The sequence below is a fragment of the Pinus tabuliformis genome, chromosome X (assembly GCF_031772625.1).
Source record: "Pinus tabuliformis cultivar Carrire ecotype Pingquan chromosome X, CPIR1, whole genome shotgun sequence".
NCBI classification, from domain to species: Eukaryota; Viridiplantae; Streptophyta; class Pinopsida; order Pinales; family Pinaceae; genus Pinus; species Pinus tabuliformis.
Genome location: NC_142308.1, coordinates 1,355,683,048 through 1,355,697,388, shown reverse-complemented (window position 1 = coordinate 1,355,697,388; position 14,341 = coordinate 1,355,683,048).

Below are 14,341 nucleotides of genomic sequence, written 5' to 3'. Positions count from 1 at the left end.
ATTAAAATTAAAATTTTCTCTAAATCTTTTTCATTTTTATATAATTTATATAATAACAACAATATTAAATGCTTCGGTAAAGTTATAAGTTATATGGATTTTAATTTTTAGTTTTTATATAAGATTACTCTATTTAATATTGGATAATGACGCATTTTTGGATGGTTATCATTTCTTTTATAATATTACAGTGAATTCATTAATTTTTATAATTAGTAAGAAATGTGAAATTGTATTTTTATTTCTAAATCTATATGGTTTCAATGAGAACTACACCGCATATAAAATGGATATCCTTTTCCAACTCGAAAAGTTGATGAGATTTTCTAGATTAAGAAGACTAGGGTGACTACAACATCATAAGAATAGATACATTATTAGTATACACTTTGCAAAAGAGAATTTAGCAAATACAACATTCAATGCTATCATGGGAGATGAATATCCTCTGCCAGCTGTAGAAATCAGTGAGCTTTACCTAGGTTGCAAAGACTATGGGAAATACAAGCTACTAAAAATAGATAGGCTATTAAGATACACCTTTCAAAAGAGCATGTGGTATACACAACTTTCAATGCTATTATGTGACACATTCTTTGACAATTTATGAAAGTCGTTGAGCTTATTAACTGTTGTATCTGCTACATTATGTCTTACAAGGTGTATATTAATAGCTTATTTATTTTTACAAGGTTGTATCTCCATAGTCACAACATAGCTTACATGATGTTAGATTTTGCATTTTTCATAATATTATATTATTATTTTTATTACTTGTACAAGAGTAGGAAGGCTCTTTACAACTTAGTGAGTAGGTATTGTGAAGTAACTTTATGTTGATTTACATGTTTAAAAACTAAGTACATATATGACAATTTAAAAAAAGTAAATGAATCTAAAAAATGTTTACATATAATCTCTAACATCATGCAATTCTCTCTTATACTCGACAGTAGAGTGTATCTCCATACAAAAATCAAAATTTGTATAAAATGTTGTCGCATAACGTCAATTTATATTATATGATATCTCTAAAAATACTAAATATATGATAACCTTTAAAAAATTTAAGTTCACAAAAATGCATTTTAAACTTGAATTCATTCTATAATAATAAAGGTTCAATTTCCTAGTGTGTATTTTTTGGTTGCTTAATATGAAATAATTACTGTTGGAGAGGTAAATCCCCTCTACGGATAGAGGCGATCCCTACTAGCCCAGCAAGGGTCTAGCAACAATCAAACAATGCTGCTATGCATGTTCCTAATTACAATTAAACAAGAGGTAAAGAGCACCTACTTGGATTCCAGCGCTGTTGTTTGACGAAGAGATGCTGTCTTCGCTCCTTCGCTTTGGCTGGTCACAATCCTCCGTGATCCCCACGAATAGATACCTGCACACACGAAGAGGGAACAAACACAAGCGTAAAATCTGATAAAAGCAACTATACATCGGTCAGAAAAGATGTAATTCACATTTAACCATTGCATGTACAAATGAGAATGGAACAATAATAGCAGTCATCTATTATTAATCAAACAGAGAAGAGTACAACCAAATGTTCTGACGTCGGTAACCTTCTCAGGAGGGGCCAGTCAGCAAGCGTCTCAAGCATTCACCTTTGGAAATGATTCTCCCAAGACAAGAAACTCTCTCTCACACAAGCAACACAAAGCAACCTTCCCTAAGCTATCAATCACTTCCACACCTAGCACACCAAATACCTATAGTAGCAGCAATCTGAGCATTATAAGCCCTATACAATCCAAGCTATTCAAAAACTAGCTGCTCATGGTAATGGTGGAAGTTTATATAGGAGAAGGAGCCTCCTAAAAGGGTGGAAGGATGAGCTTATCTTTGAGGGAAATGGTTACAAAGGGTCAAACAGACATGCCATAGAAGGGAGTCGATACTCACAAAGCCAACAACCACACCTGGAGTTATCTGGAAGGCTGGCTGTTGGAACAAATTCGCCCAAACAGGATCAGCGCGGATTATAAGGAGACTGACGCGCTGACGTCGCGCCTCAATAACTGAGAAAGTCATGTCAGCGCGACCCAATACAAAGGAGAGGTGCGCTGGCTCATAAAATGCGACCAGCGTGGAAAAGTGATGTGCTTCCGCGCTGGCAGCGCACTGAATACACTGAGAGCCGCCAGTCAGAGCGGGTATTTTAGAAACAGACGCGCTGATGAGGAAAACTTTGGAAAAGTGGGTTTTGGGCCAGTTCAGAAGGCATGAACTTGATTATTGTGAATTCTTGACACAGTAGGGTGACTGACAGGAAGACAGTGACAAATTACTGTGTAATAATTACAAAATAATTAAATAATATTTTTATATCTTTATAATTTTGATCCGTATTTACAAGTTATATAAGTTATATTGAGTTTAATTACGATATTCTATATAACTGATCTATTTGGATAATGTTTTGCTTTTGGATAACTATCGTGTTGTCATAATATTAAAGTGAATTTACTAAAGTTTATTAATTTTTATAATTAGTAAGAAATGTGAAAATTTATAAATTAGACGTTTAATTTAAAGACCTCTGTCTTTTCAATGGGGACTGCAACTTCATAAAATAGATGGTTACTAATATATGCTTTACCATAGAATATTTAGCATGCAAAACATTCAATGTTCTAATATGAAATGAATATCCTTTGTCAACTTAAGTTGATCAAATTTTCTTAGATTAAGGAGATTATGGTGACTATAAATCGATAATAACATATAGGCATAAACAAAAATCAATGCTCTCCCGGGAAATACATATCTCCTACCAGCTATAAAAGTTAATGAGCTTTACCTAGATTGTGAATACTATGGCTACTACAACCTACTAAAAATAGATAGGCGTAACATCCCTAAGCAAGAAAAGATTTAAATTATTATTATTATTCTGTTGTTTTCTTTCTTTGTGTGAACAAAATCCTCCAAGTTAATGTGACACTTACCACCCTAGGTTTTACATTGCAACGTTAGTTATTAAATTGAGTTATTATGTGGATGACTCCAAGGCTGTGCTTATTCTTGAATATACATACTTATAAGACAATAATCATATAGTTTCTTTGGTAAATAATGTTGAATAATATTTTGTGTTCATCTTAATCATGACCTTGGTATTATGAGAAAATTTTACGAACTTCCACAACAGATCTAATCACCTGCCACCTAGCAATTTGATGCTCTAAGGAATGGTGAGTTTTGATCTACGATTCATAACGTTTAGGGTTCCCTTGGATGATTTGATGTGGAGGAGGTGGTTACATGGTAACCACCTTCTCTCACATCGCCATAATCAACTCATTTCCCTTGTGCTCTTCACTAATCTATTCTCTGCAACTACTAAAGAAAACTACACACGGTTAGCTCTTGGTTTAGCCTCTCCTCTAACGTAGGCCACAATAACTAACTCATGTTCTCTGAGATTTGTTTTCAGTGTCTTGAGTTTTTTCTTTAGTTTTTTTTCTTTTTGTTTGAGTTCTAATTTCCTTTTCCTTATGTTGATGAGTTAATATCTTACCGTTCCTTGCAAGGGAAAATAATGATGTTGGGATTCCTATAATGGACTAGGCCATGACTGTAGTTTGATACCTCCTACAAGGTTATAGTATTGGATGGCTTCCACCATGACGAAATATATTCCCTTTATTCAATCTTCATTCTCTATGAGAAAAATTTGTGTTCCCCTCCAAGTAATGCTAAATGTTGTTTTCAGGTTTTACATTAGAGACGTTACAAGGAAAAAGATCCCTACTCAGGTAACCGATTACCCAAGACATTTTATCAGTTGCTTCCCCACTTTACATGAAGCATTTCGATGGAGTCCAATCTCATTCCACTTTTCTCTATTTGTTTATGGAAGGTATGCTATGGAAGGCAGCTACCAAAACTGCCATTGGATAATTTCATCTCATTCCCATGTTCTTCTTGACAGGATATTCTCAAATGCATTATAGGGGCTTAGAGAGCTTACATGGTTAGGGTTATTTCATAGGAATTCCATATAAGTCTTTCCAATGTTATAGAATTCTTGATTTCAGATTGATGAGGGTCTCAAGATAAGTTATGAGTTTACATATTTCGTCTGCATCAAATTCTAGCTATTAACGCTCAAATCTGCCTTAGGCTGAGGAAGGCAAAACTCAAGGCAACATCATACCACGCTCAGCCTCGTAGCTAACCCTACAAGGACAGGAGAGGGCTCTCTCCGGGTCTATCTCGGCAAAATTTTTTCAAAAGGGGCTGAGATGACCAATAAGGAACACTGATCTTAGGCTAGATATTAAGTGCAGGGGTTTAAAGGTGATTTTTTGGGATTTTTTTTGAATCAAAGGGAAAAGCAATTTTGGGTGCGGGGATGAGATAGTTTCTGTAGAGGTCTGATTGGAGCAAGGTAGGCAATTGTTTTGATGCTTTTAAAGTGATGAGGTGAATAGATCAGATAGGTGAGGAGCTAAGGAGAGCAAGCAAGTGCAAGGGTTCTCCTTAAACTAAAGAAAACATGGAAAATTAAACAAATTTAAAGGAAGAGCATAGAAAATTTATGGATTCTACCTTAACACTTCATTTGTTCAATTGCAGAAGATGAGAGAGGGAAAATGATACACATAACAAACTTACAAGTACTGAAAGAAGCACACCATTAGGACATAAAGCCACAAGAATTCCAAATAGTGTTGCAAATCCCTCGTCTTCCCTTTGCCAAAATGCTGAAGTAAAATGTACAATAAAGTCTCAAAGCCTCTTCCCAAAGAGTCCAACCATGAAAATGACTAAGAAAATACATAATATAGGCAAGCTAACACATTCCCTTGCCTCTAGGGGTCGAGCTCATCATCCTAGGAGTTGTTTCAACCAATTCTAAACAAAGCACTACAATCTAGGCAATCAAAACAACTTGCCTCTATAAGCTAGGAAACCAATTCATTCATTAATTTTTTGCTATTTTATGAATGAATCTTCTAGAATAGGTAAATAAGTGTCATGTCAACATAAAATTTCATTAATTACATCAAGGAGGGTGAAAAATCCCACCACAAGTCAAAACTGGTCAAACTGGCTGCGTTTTCCTGAGCTGAAGATGAAAATTTTGGAAAATATCCTGATGCGTAGCACGCCAAAACCCTACGCGTAGCGCGCCTTTCCACCCACTTTTGGGGCACTTCCCGGCATCCAAATTGGGCTCAGGTGGGCTTGTTGGAAATTTCTGGATGTCTTATTTCCAGCCCAAGTGGAAATTTTCAATTTGGTGCCCATTTGCCCCTCCAAAAATGCATTCTCCCAAGACTGCTTCCTGTGTGTCCAAAAAGGGGTAGTGAGGTCATTTTTTGCATGTTTTTTGACCTTTTGGGGACCCAAAACTTGATGAAATGCCTTGGCCATGGCTGACCAGATGTATTTCATCATGACAAATCCAAAAATGCAAACCTTTCTTGAATTGGACCTCCCCATCTTCAGGGTAGCGCGCGGTGCGCTACGCGTTGAGGGCAAAAACCTGTTTTTAATACAAAAATTTCAAAATTGACAAAAACTTCACCAAATTTTTTGAAATTTGAGCTGGGGTTGTCTCATCAAGTACCATGCTCCTTCAAAGAGGCTTCAGCCAAAATTTGGAGTGGATCTGGCCTTTTTCTCTGTTTTAGTGCCTTGCTCAATCGCCCTTTAAGGATCTTCAGTTTCGCTTTGCAAACATGCATGCGGGCCCAATAATGATTCTTCATATGGCAGAGCATATCTTTGTCTCTATTTGCCTTGGCTAAGAATTTCTCTAAATGAGTGTTCACTCGGATGAGCATAGACTCTCGCTCAATAGGTGTCAAATCACCGGGTCTCTTGCGAGCCAAGTTTCGGTCTTCTCGGATTCGCCGCAACTCATAAAGAGTGTGTTCATCTTCTAGCTGTTTGTTGCACTGCTCCAAGTAGTTGATTGTCTAATTGGCCATTTCCAATTTCTGTTGCAACAAGTGATTCTCAGCCTTTTGTTGTTGAATGACCTCCTTTAGCTCTGAGCTAGGAGAGCTGATATCAAGGTCAATAATATCCGTGTTCGGATCTCCTGAAGGTCCCTCATCAAACATGGATTGCTTGCCTCTGTCCTATACCTGTTCCTGTACCTGTGCTGCAGAATGTGAGACCCTTTCCACCTGATGTGGAGATAATACTCACTGCGCTGATGAAGTCAACGAGACCCCTTCCACCTGATGTGGAGATAATACTCGTCTTGCAGATGCAAATAAGGCCCTGTGGCCTCTCTGATATGTAACATATGAAGGAGCACTGACATGCTCTATCTCAGGAATGTCAAACTGATGTGAAGGCCCTCCCTCATCATGAACAATCTCAGGAGGTGGCTGTGGCGCTGTGAAAAGATCACGAGAAATAAAATCCTCCCAAGTAATGCCCTGTTGTGCCAACTGATGCATCACTATGATTTTGATCAATGCATAATGATAGATGCTTTTATGCTGATGTGTTGGGCTCTTCCTTTGTACTAAAGGCACCATTCTCTCTATGTTGCGACACATGAAAAATGGAATATTCATCATACGTACCCTTGTGAAATGCATCAACAAATGGACATGGTACGCGTAGAGACATGAGAATCTGCCCTCGCAACTGAAATATCGAATGATGAGTTTCATCAATGGCGCATACTCATCCCTTAGGAATCTGAAAGGAAAAACTGCAGTCAAGTGTCTCATACATCCGGGCTTAATATATGGCTCATAGTAATATCTGTCTAACTGCTGGCGTTTACTCCATTCCTCCCCCACATTTGGTATCCCAGTGGCCTGAGCAATAGTCTTGGGTGACAAGGTGAAATTCACTCCGGCAAGGTTTACAAGACCATTCTGCAAATGTAGAACAAATAAACGGACTAGTTCCTGATGATGCTGGATTTGTGAGATCCACTCACAATATGCAAAACATGATTGATACCGAAAACAGTTCATTGCAAGTGGACAAGCTTGCAAATGAGCCAAAGAAGTGGGCTCCTCCCTGACATGCCGACCACCTTTGCCACCTTTGTGATACCTCCTTGGCACCTCTATTTCTGGTGTAGAATCATTGTCATAACTCTGCTCATAAGCTGACTCGGTTTCTGACATATTTTTGAAGACAAGATGGCTGGAATATATATGCTGACTGTGCACACAATTGACTGTAGACTTTTTCCTGTTTTTCAAAATGCTGTGACCAAGGGGACACAAATACAAGGGAATTGTTAGGGAAGGGGAAACATTAGGGACATAGGGTCAATGGAAGTAAACAAGGAATTTAGGGAAGGGAAAGGATATAGAAATTCTAATAATTTTTAGGGTTTGGGGTGAATTAGGGGATATTATGTTTGTAATAGAAGGGAGGGTTTAGAATTTCGTAGAGGGATAGTGTAGGGATCTATGAGGATTTTTTTTTTTTTAAGGAAAATGTTGGTGAACATGGGGGGTAGGAAACACAAAAGTGGGAAAACCTTGGTAGCATATAATTTTGAAAACCCTACAGCAAACTAGACCTTTGAATTCTCACAGCAAACTGAGGGTTTTTACATTTAATTTTCATGGCATAGCTAGCATAATTTATTTACATACATCTTGCAAAACTGAGTACAAAACATGGACATGAAGCCTACCTGTGTTTTAACTGAGTTAGAGGAGGAGTTGCACACTTGCTGGCGAATTTCTGAGCAAAAATCCCAACGCGTAGCGCGCCCCTGGTGCGTAGCGCATGAGTAAATTTACACTGAAAAAGGTGTGCTGATGCGTAGCGTGCCCTGGGTGCGTAGCGCGCCAATGCTGATGCGTAGCGCGCCCCTGGAACTAGCCCGATTTTCTCACCAGCTTGTAAAATCGCCCTAGAATGGATGCACTTTGCTCTTGAGATGTGAATGGGTTGGTTATGAGGAGAAATGCCTTTATATAGACTCCCTTTTAATTTTTACTTGACCAAAACCCATTTTGTAATGTTTGGTTGTTGACACTTTTTCAGATTAAATAGGCTCTGACTTTTTGGTTTCCCTTTAAAAACAATTGGTTGAAATAATGATTTCTTCTGATAATTTTTTGCAGGGATAGCTCTGATATGCTCTGGCAAAGGAGACCAAGGCTGCGCTTGAACATTTGAAGAACTTGAAAATTTTGACAATTTTTTACAAAAATGAGATGGTGACTTATCTTCAAAACAGAGTTTTGAAGAGAAGTCCTTATTCAGCTGTACAATGACGAAAATTATTGAAGTGATGATCTATCAAAGACATCCCTCTGGCCTGCTGGTCTTCTAAGACTTTTCAAGACAAAATTGACTCAACCCTAGACCTAAGACCTCAAAATTTTAAAACATGGTTATAAATGACCTTTGAAGACTTATTTTAATAAACAGGCCTGAACCAGTAGTGCCAAGCACAAGGGGAATAAGTAACACAACCCACTCCATCAGAGTTATGGCATGCCTAACGAAATGCAACTGATCAAAACTGGTGGGACACCTAATCATGAAATGCAAAAGAGCTTTGATCTCTGATGGAGGGATAACTAGACCGAATCTAACACTAGCCACGATGGTTAGTGTCCAATACCCTCTTGAAAGTTATTTCGATTTGTTTAATATTTAAATGTACACGGTTAATAAAAAATTTCTTACGAAGTTCATTCATGTCCCAACTAAGAGACCCCCACATGGGGCCTCCAAAGTTTTTGTTACTTACATTTATTTTTTTAATTTCATATTTGTAAGGTTACAGTTAGTGGCTTTTTAAATGAACATACATTTTTCTTAACATCGATTTTCGTTGGATAAATATTTTCCTTTTTCCTCAAGTATAATGTTGCATTGTAAATTGTATGTGTTCTAGAGAACCTTTTATTAAAATTTCTACTTTATTTTCTTGCTAGTTTGATAGGGTTTCATCAAAAATGAGGCTTGAATTTAGCCCACAGTCTCTTAATGTTTTAGAGTGTCGAGCCCTTGTTTTTCAAAACTATTTGAGGCGCAAGGAATCTTAAGATTATTTAAGATTATCTATTAATGTTGTACTCCCTTAGCTTCAGATTGTAGCCTCTAGCCTAGACGCGAATATGAATTTTGTACTATGGTTACAACTCTTTTGTGAATTAAATTATCTTTTCTAAATTTGATTATAATCTAGTCTACACTATCATTTCAATGGCATTAACCTTCGAACCCTGGAAGGTTGTTATTTTGGTAGTTAATCTCTTTGAGAACTACATATGCTAATGTGATTTCTTTAGCAATCACTAAAGAAATTTTGCCAAAAAAACGTCATTTAGGGCCTCAAAACGGCTCCAAAAGTTGAGGGCTCAAAAAATTGCCAAAAATAGTAAAATGTGCTATAATTAAGGAAACTGAAAAATCGAAAGAAACAATGTTGAGGGTCCAAGTGGAATAGGTGGGTGGCCACCAATATCCATCTAGATCAGTTCCCCCCTTAGGAAGCAATGGTCCCCATTGCGTTGAGTTCCTCCATGAGATGAGGAAACTTCTGCTAAACGTTTTCCCTTGTGAGCCATTTGCCTTGGTGAAGGAGTTGGCCTGCTTTGACAACCCAATATAGTTGTATCCTCTATTGTCAAGTATTCTTGATCATTGTGTCCATGATATGATTAGTTGTGGTTCCATGAAGTCCAGGTTGAGCTCTATTGGTGTGAGTTGTTCTGCAATGTCATATGTGTCCAAGAATGGTGGAAAGTATGGCTGAAGGTGATCTACATTGAACACTAAGTGTAGACCAAGGAACGGTGGGATGCTGAGCTCGAAGGAATTGTCCCCGACGGCCTTGGTGATGGTGCATGGCCCATATCGGAGTGGGCGAATCTTGTGGTGGGGTCGGGCAAGGGGTCCTTCTACAAAGGTAGCCAAACTTTGTCACCTACCTAGAACTTGTGTGACACTCGATGTTGATCATGGTGTTGATTATACTTAGCATTGCATCTGTTGAATTTATGATGGAGCTATTAGTGAATGTGTTGAATGCGCTCAATGAACTTGTTATCCCTTTCAGCTTCGGACTGCACATGAGCCGAATCTTCCTGAGTGGCTTCAAATGGTATGGTCACATCAATGGGGCATAATGGCTGAAATCCCAGCCCTACCTCAAAGGGGTTGTGGCTTGTTGAGCTGTGGAGATCTCTATTGTAGTTTTGTTGGACAAAGGGGAGAATTTCATCCCATGCGCATGGATTCTTCGAGTTGTACATGCATAAAATGTGTATGATTATCCTCTTGACAACCTCTATTTGGCCACTAGTTTGGGGGTCGAAAGCCGTGGACTTAGTGAGTTTTGTATCCAGCATCAACCAGAGACTTAACCAAAATTCACTTAGCAATCTACTATCCTGATATGAGATAATGGATTGTGGGATCTCAAAGTGTACCCACACTCACTGAAAGAAGAGCTTAGTGGTGGCTTTGTTGTGATAATCTTCTTGTAGGTCGCCATGATGTCCATGCTAGAGAATCTATTGATGACCATGAAAAAGCAATCGTTGTCCTACTTAGTAGAAGGAAGGCCCGACATATAATCCATGGAGACAAATTCCCAAGGCCGACTAGGAGTAGGTAGAGGATTATACAGGCCTTGCTTCTTGATGGTTGGTTTGGCAATGACGTAGGCGATGCAAGATCTAATATACTTCTCAACATCCTGATGAAGTTCCGGGTAGTAAAAATATTAATGCAATATCGCCATTGTTTTCTCTCCTCAGAAATGTCCAGCAACCCGACTGTAGTGCACCTCCCAAATCATCTTGGCATGCCCACTTGAAGGAACATATATGTGTCCCAAGTGGCATAACAGCGCATCCTAAAGGTGAAAATTTGCAACTTTCTTCCCTTCCATGAGTGTATGGTATATGCTGTCAAATTCTAGATCGCTCTTGTAAAGATGTCACCACCCTGATGTCTCGTGCCCACAAGAGTCGAGCACAGTGATTATTGCCATGACCAGTGGTCGACTGAGGCAATGAGCGACATTATTGGTGTTTCCCTTCTTATACTTAATGTTCAAATGGAATTGTTGCAAATAGATGGACCGTTTCTGATGGCGATATTTTTGTAGCTTCTATTGTGTCTGTATGAACCGTAGAGGCCTCCACAATGGAATACATTTCTTTGTCGTAAGTGGGTACTTTCGGACTATGTCTGAAAGTGTCTCATTGTTATAAACCACTGGATGCCCATGTTGAGTAAGAACTGCACCAATAGCATAGTTGGAGGCATTTGTCTCAATCTCAAATGGTTGTTGCAGTTCTGGTAATGTGAGCACTAGTGCAGAACAAAGGTGATTCTTCAACTCGGAGAACACTGGTTGCTGGGTTTCAGACAAAAGTAAATTTTCTTTTGCTCTTCCCTTGGTGACTTGACTTAAAAACCAAGTGATATGAGAGAACTTGAGCATGAACCTATCATAGAAATTGGCAAGACCCAAAAAGTTACGGAGTTCTGTTAGAGTAGTTAGGCATGGCCAATCCTGAATGACTTGTATCTTTGATGGGTCCACATGTACACCCTGCTCATCAATCATGTACCCTAGATATTGAACCTGGGTCAAGCCAAAGGTACATTTCTCCAAGCTAGCACACAACTTTTGTTGTCGAAGGGTTTGAAGGACCTGTCGAATATGGTGGAGGTGCTCTTCCCAACTCTAGTTGAAGATCAAGATGTCATCTAAATACACCACCATGAATGCATTGGTGAAGGGGAAAAAGATGTTGTCCACCAGTCTCATGAAGTTTGTAGGGGGGTTCATCAATACGAATGGTATGACCAACCATTCAAAAAATCTCTCCTTAGATTTGAAGGTAATTTTCCACAAATCGAAGGGTTTGATAGCCACCTCGTGATAACTTGCCTTCAAGTCAGTCTTGCTGAAATATTTTCCCCCTTGAGCTAGTCCAGAAGGTTATCAATCCGCAGGATTAGGTACCTATTCTAGACAGTTATCTTTTTCTGCACCCGATAGTCAATACATAGCCTATAGGTCCCATCCTTCTATACCAATACAATCGATCTTCCACAGGGTGATGATCTTGGCCTGATGTGCCCTTTTTGCACTAGTTCCTGAATCTGCCTCTTGATCTCATCATTCTCCATAATAGAGCTTCGATAGATCGATCCATTGGGTAGTGGCATGCCCAAGATCAGATCGATGAAGTTCTTGACCAGACAGTGGAGAGGTACCCGAGTCGGTGAAGCGAAAATGTCCTTGTACTCCTCCACAACCTTGTCCATATGTTGCTTCTGTTTAGAGGAGCCCAGCCAGCAAGCGTGGCCACAACCTTCTTCTTGCCCTGGGGGAGAATCATAAGGAAAATGAATTTCCTAGTCTAGGAAATGATCTTACTACATTTCTTTGCAGTGATCAAAGAGATGGAGGTAGGTGAGGCTACCTTCGATATCTTGTACAAATTATTATCCAAAGTAATAATCACATAGAAAGGTCTACACTCATATACATCATGTCGCTTCGACAAGTATGGTTGTCCTAACAATACATCAGAAACTTCAAGAGGAGCAATGTCACACAATACCTCATTCGTGAAGTCCTTCATGCTATAAGGAAGGTGACACTACTGGCTGATGCAAAGGTCTCTTCCTTGGTGAAGCCACCCGATGCTGTATGGCTATGGATGTGTTGTAGTCTTTAGGCTGAGAAACTTCATAACTTCTACTGAAATGAGGTTCTTTTGTCTCCTGCTGTCGATAATGAACTGCAAAGGAGAACCCTTCAACCACATCTGTGAGTGAAAGAGGCGTTGCCCCTCCTCTAGATCTTCGGGCTCAATTTTCTGAATCTTTGTGGTGGCCAGAGTGGCACTTGGCTCCGCATCAATGATTTTCTTCCCTTTGTCAGTCCCCTTATCAAGTTCTGATTCAGAGTCGGAACATGTGTCTAGTTGAGAAGCCTTCAGCTTGGCCACTAGTGACTACTTGACCCGATAATCACTTGTATTGTGATTGGAGCTCTTATGGGACTCACACAATTTTCTCGTGTCCTTCTTCGTCTTCGTGGTGTTGCTCTTTGCTTGCGGCTTTAGCAGGTTGTCCTGGGTAGCCATGCCTTGGCTTGGTCCCTTTTTCTATGGTTTGGGGGTGCATTTTCTTTGTTTTCGATTCATAGATCCAAAGTCTCACTTCTTCTATTTAAAATTCTGCTCAATCTTTACAGCATACAGATACACTGAGCCGAGCGAGGAAATATCTAGGAACTCCATCTCATCCTGGATGTACATGTGTAGACAACCATGGTATTTGAGCACCAGATTCTCCTCAGTATCCTTGATATCCAATGTCGCGCAAAGGGTGTGGAAAGAACTTGTGAACTCCAACACATCTTGGTCCCTTCCCTGCCGTAACGTGGCCCAATTTATATATTTATCTTCATAGCTCCCGACATGGTATTATTGTTCCTTGATGGCATATCAAAAAGAATTCCAAGTGGGTGCAGCAGAAAACAATGATGGTTCACACTCATCCTTTTTCTCACAGTATGTTTCCCACCAATCCTTGACATGTGGGGCCTATTTGAGAAGTTCAAACGTAATCTTTTCCCGATTGGAAAAGTCATGAACTGAAATATATCATTCCAATAGATTTAATCATTTATCTACAACGTCTACTTGTACCTTAAAAGGGGTGGCACCTCCAGAGTGGTTGTTGGGTGAAGATGCATCGCGTGTGGGTAGGCGTCGAAGGATCTGGGTAAAGTTATCCATCATCACATCCCTTTGTTGCTGAAGGGCTTCTTTGAGCAAAATTCTGAAAGGATCTCCTTCCCACTCATCTTTTTTTTCTTCCACCATGGGAGGTCGTCAGGTTTTGCGAGGTTGATCCTATAATGGTGCATCACACACCACTTAAGTGCTAAGCACTTCTCTACACCCTTGGTTTTCTTAGATCTCCACAACCAAGTGCCAAAAAACATCATAGATCTGAGGCATTGGGTCTTTCACAGAAAGTAATTACAAAGGAGTTATGAAAACTCCAATCCCCATAATTCTTCATTGCACTTAGGTGTTAAGCTTACTCTACGCCCTTGGCTCTTTTGGGTCCCCACGACCAAGTTCCACTCAACATCGCAAGTTCCTTGTATCATAACCTTTTCAGAAATGAATTATAACAGTGTTACTATGTCTCCTTCTTCCGAAATACTCCTTAAGACTTAGGTGATAGGCCCTGCTCTACACCCTTGGTTGTTTGGGTCTCCACGACTAAATGCCAATTTATCTCAGAAGCCCTCTATTACCATAACATTTCTCAACTATTCATTTAATTAGGAGTTACGAGGTCTTCCACATCTGATATACAAACTTTG